At 34.0% G+C, this 16,247-nt stretch overlaps 1 long non-coding RNA gene across 1 annotated transcript in view; it reads right to left on the bottom strand.

Moving 5' to 3' along the window:
• Positions 1-876: 876 nt before the first annotated feature.
• The window catches only part of LOC140847967 (uncharacterized), a 28,798-nt gene continuing 13,427 nt past the window's right edge, over positions 877-16,247 (bottom strand). Inside the window, exon 3 of the long non-coding RNA XR_012128338.1 lies at positions 877-1,049. This is a non-coding gene — a long non-coding RNA (uncharacterized lncRNA). The remainder of the gene's footprint in view (positions 1,050-16,247) is intronic.

The raw sequence follows: 16,247 nt of genomic DNA, 5'->3' as shown, positions 1-16,247 counted from the left end.
CTTATTCTCATGATGGCAGGACAAGTGCTAGATTCATGTCCACCTCTAGCAAGTCTGCATGCAGCAAGTCTGTCTCAGCCTTTGCCTCTGGGCCTCTCCAACTCCATGCAAAGCACTGGGTGGAGCTCTTTATATAGCAACATGGTCAATAATAGCTCAATGCCAACACATGTGCAGGCATGCACCTGTGAGCACTGCACATGTGCAGTAGGCCAGTAGATTAGAGTGAGATGAGGATCCTGATGATCATGATGGTCATGGTAACTTCCATTTTCCCTGCACAAGGTAAAGGATCTATTCCTTTGCTTACCAGTTTTCTTGGGAGTGGATGGCTAGTGACTGATATTTTCTAATTTTCCTAGCTTTATCCTGTTCTCAACACTAAATAAATAGATCTTCAAGAAGTAGTTTTTATGAAGTAATAACTACTCTGTTGGAGCTCAATCTTAAATCACAACACAGAATTATTTGAATTACAAAGAAATAAGAAACATAGCACACATATCCATGAATGTGTACAACACTGAAATTCTCTACAAATCACTAACTTAAATAAGATTTAGTCACCTTTAATGAATGACATATTTTTAAATTTCAAGTAATAGATTCTTAAATTTGTCAAAGGTTATATAGTAAAATAATCTTTAATATATCATTCGTCTTATTATCTACTATAGAAATTTTTCCAATAAATGATAAAAATAATTTTAAAAATTAACTGACAATTCTAATTATATATTGTACACCTGCCTAATATGCTAATAAAACAGAATCTGAGGGAAAGCAAGTAGACAGCCATTCAATCTCCCTTTAAGAATATTAGATAAACTCCAATATGTCCTCACAGTAGAGTCTTCAAGCATCTACTTACTTTGCTTTTAATTTTAACCACAGAGTCAATGTTGCCTTGTTTTCCTTTGCATTTGTTGTGAAATCTTCTGCCACTTTTCTTTTCCCTTTCTTGTTGAAATTGTCAGAGTCTGTATTTTCCCTTCAGTATTTCACTCAGCCTTAATGAAAATTAACCTCACAGTCAAAATAAAATGAAGCTAATGGAAGAAAAGAAGAACATAGTAAGTTTATAAGAAAACTGATTTCACACCTAGGAAAATCAATGTCAAAGCTGTGATCATGTTATCACTTGGTGATGCAACATCATTAACACGGCTGATTTAAAGTGATCCTGAGTATAAATAATTGTGTCTGAAAGAAGCACAGGTGTGGAGTGTATATACCACCCACTGTATTCCACTCAGAGTAAATGAAGGTCATATGTTGTCATCACATTCTGAGACCTGGTACCAATATAGCAGCACCTTTGATGATAAAAAATAAGTCTGAAGCATGGATGGAAAACCAATTTCCTTCTTTAAAATGCAGAAGCTCAAATTGCAAGGTATTTCCATTCTAACAGAAATACACTTTACACATTCTACAAATCAAGAAGTATTTGAATCTTTCATATCTGGCATATAAAGATATTTCATTTCATGTTCCAGACCATTCTCCTTTTTCTCTTCCTGACTTTCTCCTTGACTGCAGACAAGTTTCCTTGCTAAATCAAACCACAAACAACAGTCTCAACTTTGCCTAATCCAATGCACATAAATTAATCAAACTGATTGAATTATTGAGCACCAAAAGATTTATAATAGGCTCTGTAGAAAATAAAACTTAGGACACAACATCTATAATATGTATAGCTTATATTTTCAAGGTGGCAGGCTTTACGTCTATTCATTTTTGGTTCACTTGATTGTTTTGTGTAAACTTGGAGATCAGGAAAGCAAGGAAAAGGTTCACAAGAGGCACAGTAATAATCTAGTGTTTAAAATGTAACCTTTCCTAAACCATGCAAAGAAAATAGAACCTACATATAAAATATAATTTAAAAGAAAAAGAATCTGAATCTTTATTTACTGAGAACTCAGAAATAGTTAATTCTGGAATAATTTGTTTGTAATTACGTAATATGATTAACTATGATTTTGTAAAAGTAACCAAGTTTTATCAGTTTGTATGCATTTAGCATGATTTCTTTAAATTCCTAAAGGAGGTTATCTTCACTGATAGTGATTCTGTTTTCAGCCATGCCTGCCAAGATTCTGAATCCTTCTTGCATTTCCATTTTCTTACTTAGTAAAGACAGTAATATCTATACATTCATCAAGGTCAAACTACTCCAGGCTCCTTTATAAAGCTACTCGGGTTATTCTAGATCTATCATGCAGTGGCTAATACATGTTTTGGTTATTTATTCTCATTTGGGAAATATCCATCCAGTACTCTCAATATATGTGGTTTCCATGGAACTTACTTCATTCGTAGGTACAAAGCTAGCATCTGACTCAAGCCTGGGCAATAAAAGACTCATATACTGGGCAATAAAAGACTCAGTAATTGGCTGAAGGATGGTACATGACCTCATCAGAACCAATTAGAAATTCTGCACTTTTGCTGAGATTTCTCAGCAAAACCAAAACCAGGGATTTGTTTAAATCAATTTGGGTTGAATTTTCTGTACTTAGCAACCAAAATAATCTTAACTGATACACAGCGATGATCACTCTCACTTCAGGTTTTCTATAAAAATTAAAATTGTATAAATTGATATCCAATTATATATGGGCTTAAATTTTTAATATGAATTAAGAAAGCTTTTTATTATCCCTCTGAAAGGATTTAATTTCTACAAGAAAAAAGATTATCTTATAATTATCCATGTTATCCAGTGTTAAAAGGAAAACTGAGACCAATTAAAATTTCCAGAAGTTTCTGTGAGAAGACGTCCATCTGAATCAGGCAGTGCCAAATCAAGAGTGGTTGGAAGCATCTCACCAATATGAGCTGGGGGCAAAGCACACTGAAGCAAAGACAACTAATTATCTGATTGTTAGTGTAAACAGTTGCCTGATTTGGAAAAGCCTAGTTGGCTGTTTGTGATTGGCTGTTTTTATTCATATTATTGAATTGAACTGATGCTGGCCTAGGTTTTTTAATGTAGATTACCAAGGTACTAGAGCCACCCCAGTCTAAAGGCCTCCTTGTTTAAATACTTAAACCCAGCATATATTCACAATAGTTTTAAGTGTAAATATAATGCATAGGGACAGACAAGAATAACAAGTCTGAGGCAAAATACTGTTAGAGATACTTCTAACCTGACCTTCTAACCTGAACTGTAAGAGGAACGGAGAGAAGGGAGATTCACCCGGTCCAGATAGATTATATGAGTTTTATCGTAATAGCAACACGACTGAGTAGGAAAGACAGAATTCAATAAGAGATTTATTTATTTAAGCATAATTATATATAAAATCACAATAAACAGTGAGTTTCCGATGTAACTTCCTTATACCTTAAGCACGGAAAATTCCTTGGCAGGTCTAACTGAGGATTGTTTCAGGATTTATCAAGCCCAAAATTTCTCTCTTTATCACCTACTTTGTTCTTTTGTTACTCTGAGTATCACAGTCATCATTTATGCCAGTCTTTGTTGAGATGTCAGTTTCATGTATATTGTCTAAATTATTAATTGTATAAATATCTCTCTGCATTTATAATATGTTAATTTTTACATAGTTATAATCATGTTTATGTTTTTCTAATGCTTTCTAATAAATTTCTACCTCAGTTATTATCACCTATATATTTTTCTTCCTAAATACAGGACTGTGAATGTGCTAGAAGACACCAACTCTTCACCCCCTCCTCCCCATCTTCTCAGTTCTCTGATTGCCTGGCAAAGCTTTTTCTAACTGTTGTTTCAGCTGCTTCACTTATGTGACTATGTAAGCCACACCACTTAACAGGAAGAACTTTTTCCCCTGGAGAAATGCAGATTCTGAGTAAAAAAAAAAAAACCTAGATACCATATTATTTACTTTTAATTCTGCACTGAATGCATTATTTGAATAAAGTTCTGCACTCAATTCATTCTTTGAATACAGTTCCTAATCCAATATTAATTTATTCAAACTTTACCTTTGTATAAAATCTATTGATTTCAAGCAGACTTTAGTGTAACTGTGGGAACTCAAGGACTCTGTCAAAGTAAACAGTAGTCCGTTTTAATATAAGAACATTTATGTTTTATTAGAACATGTGAAAATCATCTTCTTCATTTGTAGTTTGGTTTACCAAATTATTTAAGCATTTTCCCCAGCAGAAAGTTACAAGGATTTTGCTTTATTTATTTAAATGCCCTAATATCTACATTCACCAGAGAATTGCACTCTGATTTTATGTTGACTGATTAGAAAAAGGTTGACTGGAAAAGGGAATGGACAGCATTCATTTTTCCTTCTTGGTATTCTAATAAAAATTGTGGCATTCAACATATCCTTTTATAGAAAGTGTGGTAAGTTTAGATGTATTTTGTTAGCTGAAATAAGAATTTCCTGCCTGATGACCAGTAATTCAATAAATCACTAAATTCAACTGAATTCATGTGTCAACACCTAATTAAGAAGGTTATCAGCTGAACAAGACTTACACCACCAACTTCATTAAAAACTTCTCAGAGCTTCTCTTCAGTCTCCAGGCTCTGCACTGAATCCACTCTTTGAATACAGTTCTTAATCCAAGATTAATTCATTCAAACTTTACTTTGTGTAAATCTATCGACTTCAAGCAGGCTTTGTGGGACTATTGGAAATCAGCAACTCCACAATGCTAAATTATAACAGTGTTCAATTTAAATATAAGAACATTTATGTTTTGTTAGAACATGTGAAAAATCACCTTCATTTGTATTTCAGTTTACCAAATTATTGAATGAAGCTATTTTCTCCTGAAAATCAGTTTGCCACAAAGTTCTACTGTATACCTGTTATAAATATCACACTATATGTGGTAATAAGAATTTTAAGTTGTGATAGTTACTTCTTTGGGGAAATTTCCAATATTACCTATAAATATTTGAAAATCTCCAACAGCACAAGATGGGATATGATAATAACTATTTGGTCAGCTCCCCTAATGCTATAGTGGGAAGAGTGGAAGTGTTGATGAGGGCTGAGGAAATGTTTCATAGAGGCAGAATTTGAAATTTTGAGATTGATGAACAGTACTTTGTAAGGGGAATAAAATGAGAGCACATAAAAAAGCGATCACAAAGATAAAGATACGAGAACCACTTCATCATGGAGCAGTCAGGAAACTACAGTATACTATGGAGCTGGATGATAGGAAATAAAAACCAACAGGTATTTTTTAAATGTTATTTTTCAGGGGGTATATTTATAGGAATAAAAGCTATATTAAATACTATATATGTGGAAATTTCTTTAGAAACTATGAAGTGTAGTCTAGTTGCAAGCTGTTGCTACCATCACCCCTCTTATATTCTAGAAGCCAAATAATAACAAAAATTATCTGTGAAGTTTGAATTTCACTAAGAACCACAGTTAAACAGGACTAGAGCCCAAGGTAGGCAAAACAAAGGAAGCAGGTGATGAGATAGAAGAAACACTAGGATGCAAAGTTTCATGAAAACAAGGAGTGGGGAGGGAAATAGTATACTTCCTCCCGTGGTTTTTTCTTGAATGAGAATGCACACATGAGGCATTATCACCACTTATATTTTTATTTCACAGTGCTTAATAGATATGCTAGCCTATAATTACCAAAGAATGAATAGAGGGGTTGTTCCCAGAGCAGAATACTAAAAACACATTTACATTTAGCAGGAGGTTGGTAGAATGTGTTATAAAACTGAAAATCCTGTACAACAAATACTGATCCTCTCATTCAGAGGTTGTTTTTGATCAGTGACTGAAAAGTAGTCAATTCATTGATACCCTCTTTCAAGTTTTCAAATCATTCCTGGGGAGTTATTAGGTGCGCTTCCATAATGCTACCTACCTTGGATTGGAGACACAAAAACACATGGTCAAATTGAATGAATTTAAGTCTTTTGGAAATTTTTACTATCAAACTACAGTCTCTTAACATTAAAGAAAATTGGTTTGGGGACTCAAAACTACATTTAAAAAACCTTTTTGAGTTTATTATGTGCCAAACACTGAGGTAGACAAACCGCAAAACCAGATTTTCTCCAGTCAAGGTTACCATTTAATGAAAAAAAAAAACAAAAAACAATAAAACAAATACTAATGATACAAGATGATAGGTGGTGAAACATTCTGAAAAGATAGAAGAGAAAGGGACTATTTGGGAAGGTGAAGAAAAGACAAGTTAATAATTGAGTTGGGTCTTAAGAGAAATTTTATCATTTTTTTCTTCTCTTTTTTGTCTGTTCTTTTTCTTATTGAAAAAGAGAAGTACGTAATAGCCAAAGGAGCAAGTCCTAAGTTATGGCAAAGTGAAACCATTTCATTTTTAAATAATACCAAGGTGTTCTATGACGCTGAATTCTAGATACTAAAGAAGGTAATAGTTGGTAGGACTGACTGCTCTACCTGGAGTGGTCACTGTATTAGTTGGCATTCTACAGAGAAGCGGAACCAATAGGATGGATAGACAGACAGAGAGATACATAGATGATAGATAGATAGATAGATAGATAGATAGATAGATAGATAGATAGATAGATAGATAGATAGACAGATAGATAGATAGATAGATAATAGACTGATACATACATACATACATACATACATAAATGTTGATAAAAATAAGAGGAAATTTACTGCAGGAATGGGCTTATGCAGTCATTGATGCCCTCTGCAAACTGGAGAACTAGGAAAGCCAGAAGTATAATTCAGCCTGAGTCTGGAAGTCCAAGGACCAGAAGCTCTGATGTCGAAGGGCAGGAAAACATGGCCATCCCAGGTCAAGAAAAGAAAGAATGAATTCAACACTCCTTTATGCCATACAGGCCCTAGACAGATTGGATGAGGTCCACTCACATTGGTGAGGGTGGACTTCTTTACTCAGTTTACTGAATCAAATGCTAGTCTCTTCCCAAAACACCCTCACAGACACCCCAGAAATAATGCTTTACCAGCTATGTGGGCATCCTTTAGCCCAGTAACATACAAAATTAACCATCATTGTCACCATTAGTTTCCAGACTTTTCACAAAACCACAGCTATTTTGTTATTTAGGTTCTGCTTTAGATATAATCCCTTTGAGATCTTCCCTGATGCTCTAAAGGAAAATCATGCCTCTTCTCCAGTCCTATCATATCACCTTATTTTACTTCTATCCTATTCTATTTTCCCCTGTTTTCCTTTCACCATAAAATTCATGACTTTCTGATGGTTTTTGTTATTTATGTATTTATTTAGTATATGTATAGTCCCACTAAGGGTATAAATTCTATAAAAGCAGGGCCCATATCCTTGCACTCACCAGAATATTTTGAGGGACTTACATATGTATCTTATATATACAGGAAAGCAACAGATAAGCATACAAAATTTCAGTCATTTAGGAGAGTGACTATTTTATATTCATCAAGCAGATAATACTAAATATCAAAAGCTTAAATAAAGATAATTAAGATCATTAAAAAATAATGATTCCCCAAAGATCACAGTCTCATACAGTATGGGTTAATTATCTCTTTTATGTATTTTATATATCATACATGTCTATATATTATTTATGTTTTATATATGTGTATTAATTATCCAAAAAAGTAATAGTAATGCATTTATCTTCAGAATTAATTGAAAAGATAAAGTTTGAGGAAAATGGAAGTTACAGTGAAAGCAAAAAGGATTTGATACTGAAAGTATAAATTCCAAATCCTCTTTTTAAGTTTCAAGAAATTTGGACACTTACTAATTTTTTAAAGGATCAAAGAACTTTTCTCCTACTACCTCCAATTCCCAATAATAAAAATCATATACTTATCTATATTAGACTACTAGAAAATAGGTTACTTCATTAGTATCTACCTTTACCATGCTCTAATTTTCTTTCAAAATTCATTCTGTTCAGAGATTTGTCCCCTAGCACATGATGGTTTTAAAACATGTCTGCAAGTTCTCTGCCACTCCTTCCATCAGGAGGTAGAGTCTATGTTTCTTCCTTCCCTTAAACCTAGTGGGGAGTAAGGTAAGGTTTGTGATTTGCTTGCAACTGATAGAACAAGGCAGAAGTGACACTGTATGATTTGAGGCTAGATCATAAAAACCAATACAGCTGTTCCTGGAATAGTCACTTGTAGAACTCCGAATTACACATAAGGATCTGACCATTCTAAGGAAGCCATGACATGGGGAGGTCCAAGACACACGAAGACACAACATACAGATGCATATTTTAGAGTCTGAGGCCCAAGCTGAAAGCTAAAATGAACCACCAGACTTGTAAATGAAGACATCTCCAGGGGAAACTGGTCACCGACCCTCATATGTGAAGTCTCTCAGGCTGAGGCTCCACAAATAGTTAACAAAGGAAATCTATTTCTGCTATAACCTTCCTAACTTCTTAACCCACAAAATTAGTGAGTATAACAAAACTGTTACTTTAAGCCACTGAGTATTAGCGTCATTGTTTTGCACTAATAGTAATCACTATGCAAAGACTGTAAGTTTTATCAGCATGAACAAGATATTCATGTAAGCATAGAGTGAAAAACAAATAATTCTTCACGAGAGATCTTCATCACAAGAGACTATCCCAAATATCCAGTTATTGATAGCTAAAAAGGACTCCATTTGGCCTGGAAAAACCCTATCATTTGGAAATTCTAAATGATATTTACTAGAGAGCATATTATAGTGTTCTAGCAAGCTAAGCACTCTTTAGAAAATGTATGTGCTTACGAACTTTACTAAAACTGGATTTGTGTTTTCTACTGGAACTAAACTGGTAATTGTGAACTGACATCTCTGTCACACATTTAATGTTTTATTTCTAAGTACTTCTGCCTTTCAAATATGCCTCACATGCATGAGACTTGACTGTTTAAAACAAGGAAGTAAACGAATGAAAACAAGAACAGCAGATCACCTCTTTCTCATCAGAATTATTTCAACCTAGAGATAATATTTTCCTGACAGTTTGTATGGCTGGTTGAATTACTTAGAACAAGGTCTGTATGCAAAACTATCTGGATCAGATTTAAAATATCATTGCAGTATGTGGTTGGAATAATTTCATTTATGGAAATTAAAACTTGTTTTTGCCCAAAGGTTAACCCTGAAAAAGACAGGTAAGTTTTACTGTAGGTTTTACATGGTGATGACAATGAAAAATTAATCTCCTCAATTTAGTCAATGTAGCTAGTCTAGATGACACTTTAAATACCCCAACAAATCAGAGTGTTCTTTTTCCTAACAATGCAAAAATCACTAGATTTCAAAGATTATTTTATAATAGCATGTTATTCCCAAACAAAGATATTAGTTATAACACAACATAATTTAAGCATCTTTTTTTTTGAAACAAATTCTATTTGGATTTTATCATCTAAATTGAAAATATGTCATCTTTCATGAACATTTAATTCATTTAAATAACTAGGTTGTAAATTCTGTGCAATATACTTAAGGGAACATTGTCAATTATGTAATGAAGTATTGACTAACTAATACAATATAAACCACACACACACAAAAGCTGTATTTAGGATTTATAAGGTTCTAGTAACCATATGTTAAAAAGAAAAACAGTGAAATTCAATTTAAACTATAGTTTGAACTAATATATCAGAACTATTATCAATGCAACCTGTAATCAATTAAAAATATATTACCTTTTTTTGTTGTACTAAGCCTTTGAAATAAATTGTTTGTTTTACATTAACAGAATATCTAAGTGTGAGATATAGCCTTGTCTCAAGTGTCCACCACCACGTGACTGGTGTAAACCATGGTGCATAGCGCAGCTCCAAAATATTACCTGCCATGGAGCAAATCTCAGGTTTTGTGCATTTACATCTACTTCATTTTTTCCCTTTATGGCAAGACTAATTCTTTCAAATAACTCAAATAATAAGTAAACATATTTGATTTGGGCACTTTTATGAAAAATAAAGGAAATTATTTATTTGAAATAAACCTTTATTTCTTCCTATTAGCTTTAATTCCAAATACCTACCTGCAGATCTAAAACTAGAGAAAGACTAAATGTAATAAATTCATGATTCATTTGGCTTCATTATCAGCTGTGCAGAGAAATCTTCTCTGACCACCTTCTCTTATTGTCCCTACCTTCTATTTTAGCAGTCACCCCATCATGTAATCTTGCTTACTTTTTTTATAGTTCTTATAACTATTTCAAAATGTGTTATTTTTAAAATCAATTTACCTCTGTGAAAGCAGGCACATTTTTATCCTTAAGCACTAATGCTGCTCATTGCTTAAGAGCATGTAGTATATTGGAGGTGCTCAATATTTTTTCATTGAATTAATAAATATCCTCACTGAATTTTAAAATTATAAGCACTCTTTAATATAATTTATATGAAGCAAACCAGCTGAAAGATGGTTTAGAAATCTTCACTGGAGAGTCTTTTACTTGTTAGATCTGTCAAGGAAGCAGTGCAGTTTTTATGGTGGTCCATATAGTAGAATGTCCATCCCCTGTAATTTTTTTCATCCTCATTACAAATTTATTTTATAATTACAGTTTGTATCTAGTTGGACCTTTTCCATCCTCTTTAAAAGGAAGAAATTCAGAGATCGGAAATTTTACACTTGTGATTCTAGGGTGAGAAAAGATTATCCTTTCCCACAAAATATCATCTATAGTGTGGCTAAATACAATGCTATTAATCCCAAAATACAAATTGTTTCTTTCTTGTTATTGAAAAGGCCTCTCAAATTTAATTAAAGTCAATAAAGAAATTAAAAGCTTCATGAGAGTAAGAATCCTCTGAGTGTGTTCATGCTGTTATCAACCTGTGATATTGTAAAAGATAGGATTATGATTTTATTGCTGGATGACCAAGAAAAGAGAAAGGATAATGAGGAGAGTTGTGAAAAATCTCCCAGGGAGAGAAATCTCAGACAGAAGAACTGTTGTGCTCAATCAACTCAATGGAGATGTTAAATAGAAAAGGGATGGCTTCTGAGCATAACCATCTACTGTTTAAATCGAAGATGGGAAAATAATTTGAGACTGACCTAAACGAGATCCCTATTCAATCTGAAACTTTGTGGGAAACTCTGGAATTAGTGAACACAATCCCCTTCTAATAGTCTGAGAGGTTACAACTGGTCTGGGTTAGAATAAAGAAATATTTTTCTTATTTCATGTTAAAAATGAGTATCATATGAACTAGAAAGCCACTATAAACTTCTAACTTCTTGCACTCTCATTAAAACCACCCCTCATCAGCAGCTTTCAAAAGCTTCAGCAACAGTGGTCAAGAGGGAGATGTGTATGCACTAATACTTACTTTCTCTGCCTCCCCATTGCCTTCAAATGTAGTGTAGATCCCCAGATATCCACAGGCTCTTACCACTTCTCCTTTCTCTGAGACCAACACCCCTTTGTCCTTGTTTATCTCAGATCACCATTAGAAGCTCCTGAATTCTTATGGTGATCATTTCCCACATTTAATGCACACCTCCTGTTTATTCCCCTCTCCCAGATTTCCACATGTCCTAAAACTTGTCTACCACACTCTGTGGATGTCATAGTGCATCATCCTCAAATTCCTCCAGGTCCTATCTGAGTGTTCCCTTCATCATCTCACTCTAAAGAACCCCGGATGTCCTCTGAGGAGAGCGTTTCCTCAAAGGACCACTGTGTGTTTTTCTACCTCTTTCCTTCCACATGGGCATGGTGTGCGGCATGGTGTCTTCCTTACACCTCATACCATTTTCAGATATTCCCTCCACCTTCTCTCTCAAATGCTCTAGCTTTGAACCATGTCATCAGATATTTCCACATACTATCCCTTCGTACAGCCAGCAATTGTTCCCTCATGTTATTCTTCCTCATTTATAAAGATTTTAGTTTCTCATTCAGTCACTCTCTCAAAGACCTCTCCAGTCTTAAATCGTAGTGAAATCAATTTATAGATGATTCTTTCAGCATTCTAACTTAAGAGTGCTTTGAAATCTTCTCCAATGATCCTGTCCTCTACCTATATCAGCCAATTCCCATGGACAAACATACAACAGTAACAATTCTGTATTTGCAAGTTCAAACATTTACTTTCTGATCACTTACAATTCTCTTTAAGTTTACTCCTCTATTACTTTTACTCGAGCATTCTTTCTACCCATACACTATCTTAATTCTTCTACTTTTCCTTCTCTTACTCTGTTATAATTATCTCATTTAAATTCCATGATTAATTATTATAACTACACACTAGTATACTCCATTAATTCTCTTGTTCACCTCTTGATTTATTATATTAACTTGACAAAACCACAACTCTAATGCAATTCAGCTCTCTGTCAATTCTATACTTGTACCCACTCAGCTGAATATGGCTAGAGAAAAACTATAGGTATAGATACCCATATATACAGATATATCTCTATCCCAATGGGGGCAGGGGGGAAAAAGAGAGAAAAAGAAAGAGAAAGAAAAGACTGGTCCAATTTTAAATGTTTGAACATAAGCCTTAAGAGATTCCTTAATATTTTGTGGTGCTTATATTATTTCCTACCCTCATAGGCAACTGTATCATGTCTCTCTCTCTTTAAACCTCCAACATCTCCTTCCTCAATTAGATTCTCAGTTAACAATCTTGTCTCTCATTTCACTTAGAAAATTAAACAACTGAAAAGGAGCTCCCCAAAACCTCCACCCTCCTACAACTTCTCTATCTGTTAATTATGTCTTTCATCCAAATGATATAGATGAAATGTCAGATCTAAAGGCCTCCGCATGTGAAATAGATCCCATGGCTTCTCACCCACCCAAGGATATCACTCTTTCATCATCAGCTTTACTCTCTCCACCAGATGTTCCCATCCCCACCTCCCCTCTAGCTACCAATTCTTTTATTTGCTCCACTTTACAAAAAAAGAGAAAAAAAATACTTTAAGACACATTTCTATGCTGTTCTCAGTTTTTCTCCTCTTTCATTGGGTTTTCAGCCCCACCAATGATCAATCAGTTCTCTAGTCTCACATGACCTAAACCAAGAGCAGCAGGAAACACAGTTGACCAGTCCCTCCACCATGAAGCCCTTTTAATGTTCAGATTGTTTTCCTACCTCACTGGCCAACACTGAGGGATCCCAGTCTTTGTATCTTGGTTTTCTTCATTTCTGATTTTCTCCCTTGGTGAATTTATCCTGCCTCATGATTTTAAATTCTGAGGTAAATATTAAACTGCTTATTTAATATCTTTGTTTTGATATTCAATTGCCATTATAAAATTAACATGTCCAAAGCAGAATTTTTATTTTCCTACTAAACATGCTCCATCTGTATTTTCCAAATTTCAGTGAAGGATACTCTATCCTGTTGGTCATTCAAACAAGAAAATGTGAAGTCATTCCTGTCTCCTTACATTTTATCATTCATCTGATTCATATACTAAACTTCATTGGTCTACCTGCAGATTATATCTAGATTCTGACCACTTTTCACCTTTCCCACTGCCACCATTCTACTACAAATTGGATTATTTCATTTGCCTCCTAACTTGTTTTCCCTAATTCAATTTTTGCTCTTACTTCCAAGTGTATTCTCAAGACAATAGCCAGAATGACCCCATTAAAATTCAATCAATAGCATGTAACTTCTATACTTGAAATTCTCCCATGTTTCCTCATGTCATTCAAACTAACTCATTTAATACTCTAAACAACCTATGAAGTACAGTCAAAAATTAAATGTAAAAAATACCACTTTAAAGAGGAGAAAATAAGTCTCAAACAATGAATGGAATTTGCGCAAGGTTATAGGCTGGTACATGGTAGTACTAAGCTTCAGTCTTGGGAGTCTAGGCTTCAGAATCTGTATTTTGAACCATTATGATTTAATGACAAAATTTTTCTCAAGAACCAACAAGATCCTAAAGCCTCCACATGTCTGGATCTGTGACAGACCCCCTCCCAACTATTCTACCCTTTGCTTACTTCTTCATCCATCCTAGCCCCACTGTTTTTCTTTGAACTGTTCAGTCAGATTGAAATGCCTAAGTTCCCTGAACTGTATCAAACTTTCCTTGTTTCTTAGTTTACATGTTCATTAGGCATTTCAAGTTTTCTGTTCCCATTGCTGATTTATATGTCATTCTCTAGTATATGCCATGTATTTTCTGCCATGAAAATTGTTCTCATCCATTTAGCAACTGGTATCAAGATAGTGGGGTGGCATTTAACTAGGACTGACCAATAAAACTCTGGCTCTAGAAAGTCAGGACTCCAGACAGTTAATTTCTAAGACTGAAAAAGCTGAATCTATAGATCTTTGCCATCTCAAGGTCTTTAAATTTGTCATTCCCTCTTCCTATAATGTTCTACTTCTATAGTTTTGCACTGTAAACTCCAGCTCAGCATTCAGGTCTCTGCTTATTATATTACCTGCTCGGAAAAGTTTCTCTGAATACTCTACCCAGAACAGGCCATCACTCTCTTGCTAACCACTCCATCCCAACACCCTATTTTACTCTCTTCACAGTATGTGAAAATGTCTTATTCATTCATTTATTTACATGCAATTTAATTACCTCCCTCCATTAGAATATGAACTCCATTACCAAGGACTTTGTTCACTTTGATTTTTACCACCTAGATCAGAGCCTTCAAAAGGAAATTGATCAATACATATTTTTAAGTGTATGAATAAATCATATTTTTTGTCTTTCTTGACACCAATGATTGAAAAAATAGCAATCAGTATGGCAATTTTTGAAGTCTGTTTAAATATCCAAATAGGTCAAAGAATTATTACCCATTCCATGCTGCAGTTAGTGTATACTAGGGTCTATTCCCAGTTTATCTTAGTAGGATATAAATAAGACATGTACAATTTTGTTAATTCCTATAAGACAAATTCTCAGCAAACCCAGTCTTTCTCTTAGTCTCTTAGTCTTAGCCTTTCATTAGAACATATACATGTTTAATTATACTCTACAATTACTTAGAACAGCCTCCTTCCTATATAGTCATTTGGCAAAATGTTGTTTGTTTTCTTACCATTCAGGGTAGATGAGTAGAGGCGAGCTTCTAGACCAACAAATGTCTTTCACGTGAGAAAGGTAACTTATTAAGAAATGACGTAAAACACAGCCTGACCCTGTGGTGTGCCATGCCACAGCAAATCAGAAGGGCATCCTTAGTCCCTAAGGAGATGCTACAGCTCCCTTCCTTTACAAGTCGGTCTATAGGTATAAATCTGGCACTCTAATGTGCATGACTGGCAAAATAAACTAATGGTTAATACTTGGCATATAAAAATCCAAAGAAGGAGAACACGTTGAGGAAACTGCACATTTCTTAGATAAAATAAAGCAAGATTAACTTCAGAGGTACAACAGCCTTAACAATAGCAATAATAATAATAGTAAGAATGTTTATATACATCAATAAAAAGCAGTTATTTAAATTCTTTTTAAGTTACTCTAAATCTCCTTGTCCTGATTTAGTTAATTCTTGTGCTATGAAGGCCCCATGCAAGTGATAATTTTTAAAATCATTTTTTGTTTTTTCTAGACTTAAAATATATAATGGAATTTTTCCAGAGAACATATTTACACAAAAACCTGATCATAAATGATCCTAGAGCTTTGTTCATAATAACCAAAGGCTGAAAACAACTGAGATGTCCTTTAATGGATAAAAGATTAAACTCTGGTACAACCATACCATACAGTACTATTCAGCAATAAAGAAGAATGAACTGTTGATATATAAAATTTGTATGGACCTTTTGAAAATTATGTTGAGTGAAAAAAGCTAATACTGTGAGAGTACATATTGTATCATTCCATCTACAAAGCATTCTTGAAATGATAATTCAAAATGATAGTTTTGAAATGGAAAACAGAGAACCGTTTTAATATTAAGAGTTGGTGGTCGGGGGGTAGAGAGGTAGGCACAGCTACAAAAGGGCCACAAAAGGGATTCTTGTGGTAATGGCAGTGTTCTGTAGATTAAACACACCAAGGTCAATAACCTGGTTGTGATTTTGTAGTATAATTTCACAAGATGTTACTTTGGGGGAAACTGGGTAAAGGACACATGGAGTTTCTCTGTTTAATTAATTCTTACAACTGCATGCAAATATGTAATTATCTCAAAATAAAAATTTCATTAAAAGTAATGAGACTTAATTGTTAAGATAAATATGATCTCTAAGGTATGAAAATTTAGAAATTGACTTTTTAGAATTAAAATTTGTATTTTTCTTTA

This window comes from Manis javanica, chromosome 1 (genome assembly GCF_040802235.1).
Source record: "Manis javanica isolate MJ-LG chromosome 1, MJ_LKY, whole genome shotgun sequence".
Classification (NCBI taxonomy): domain Eukaryota; kingdom Metazoa; phylum Chordata; class Mammalia; order Pholidota; family Manidae; genus Manis; species Manis javanica.
Note: the sequence above shows the minus strand (reverse complement) of the source record. Positions and strands in the feature narration are given on the sequence as shown.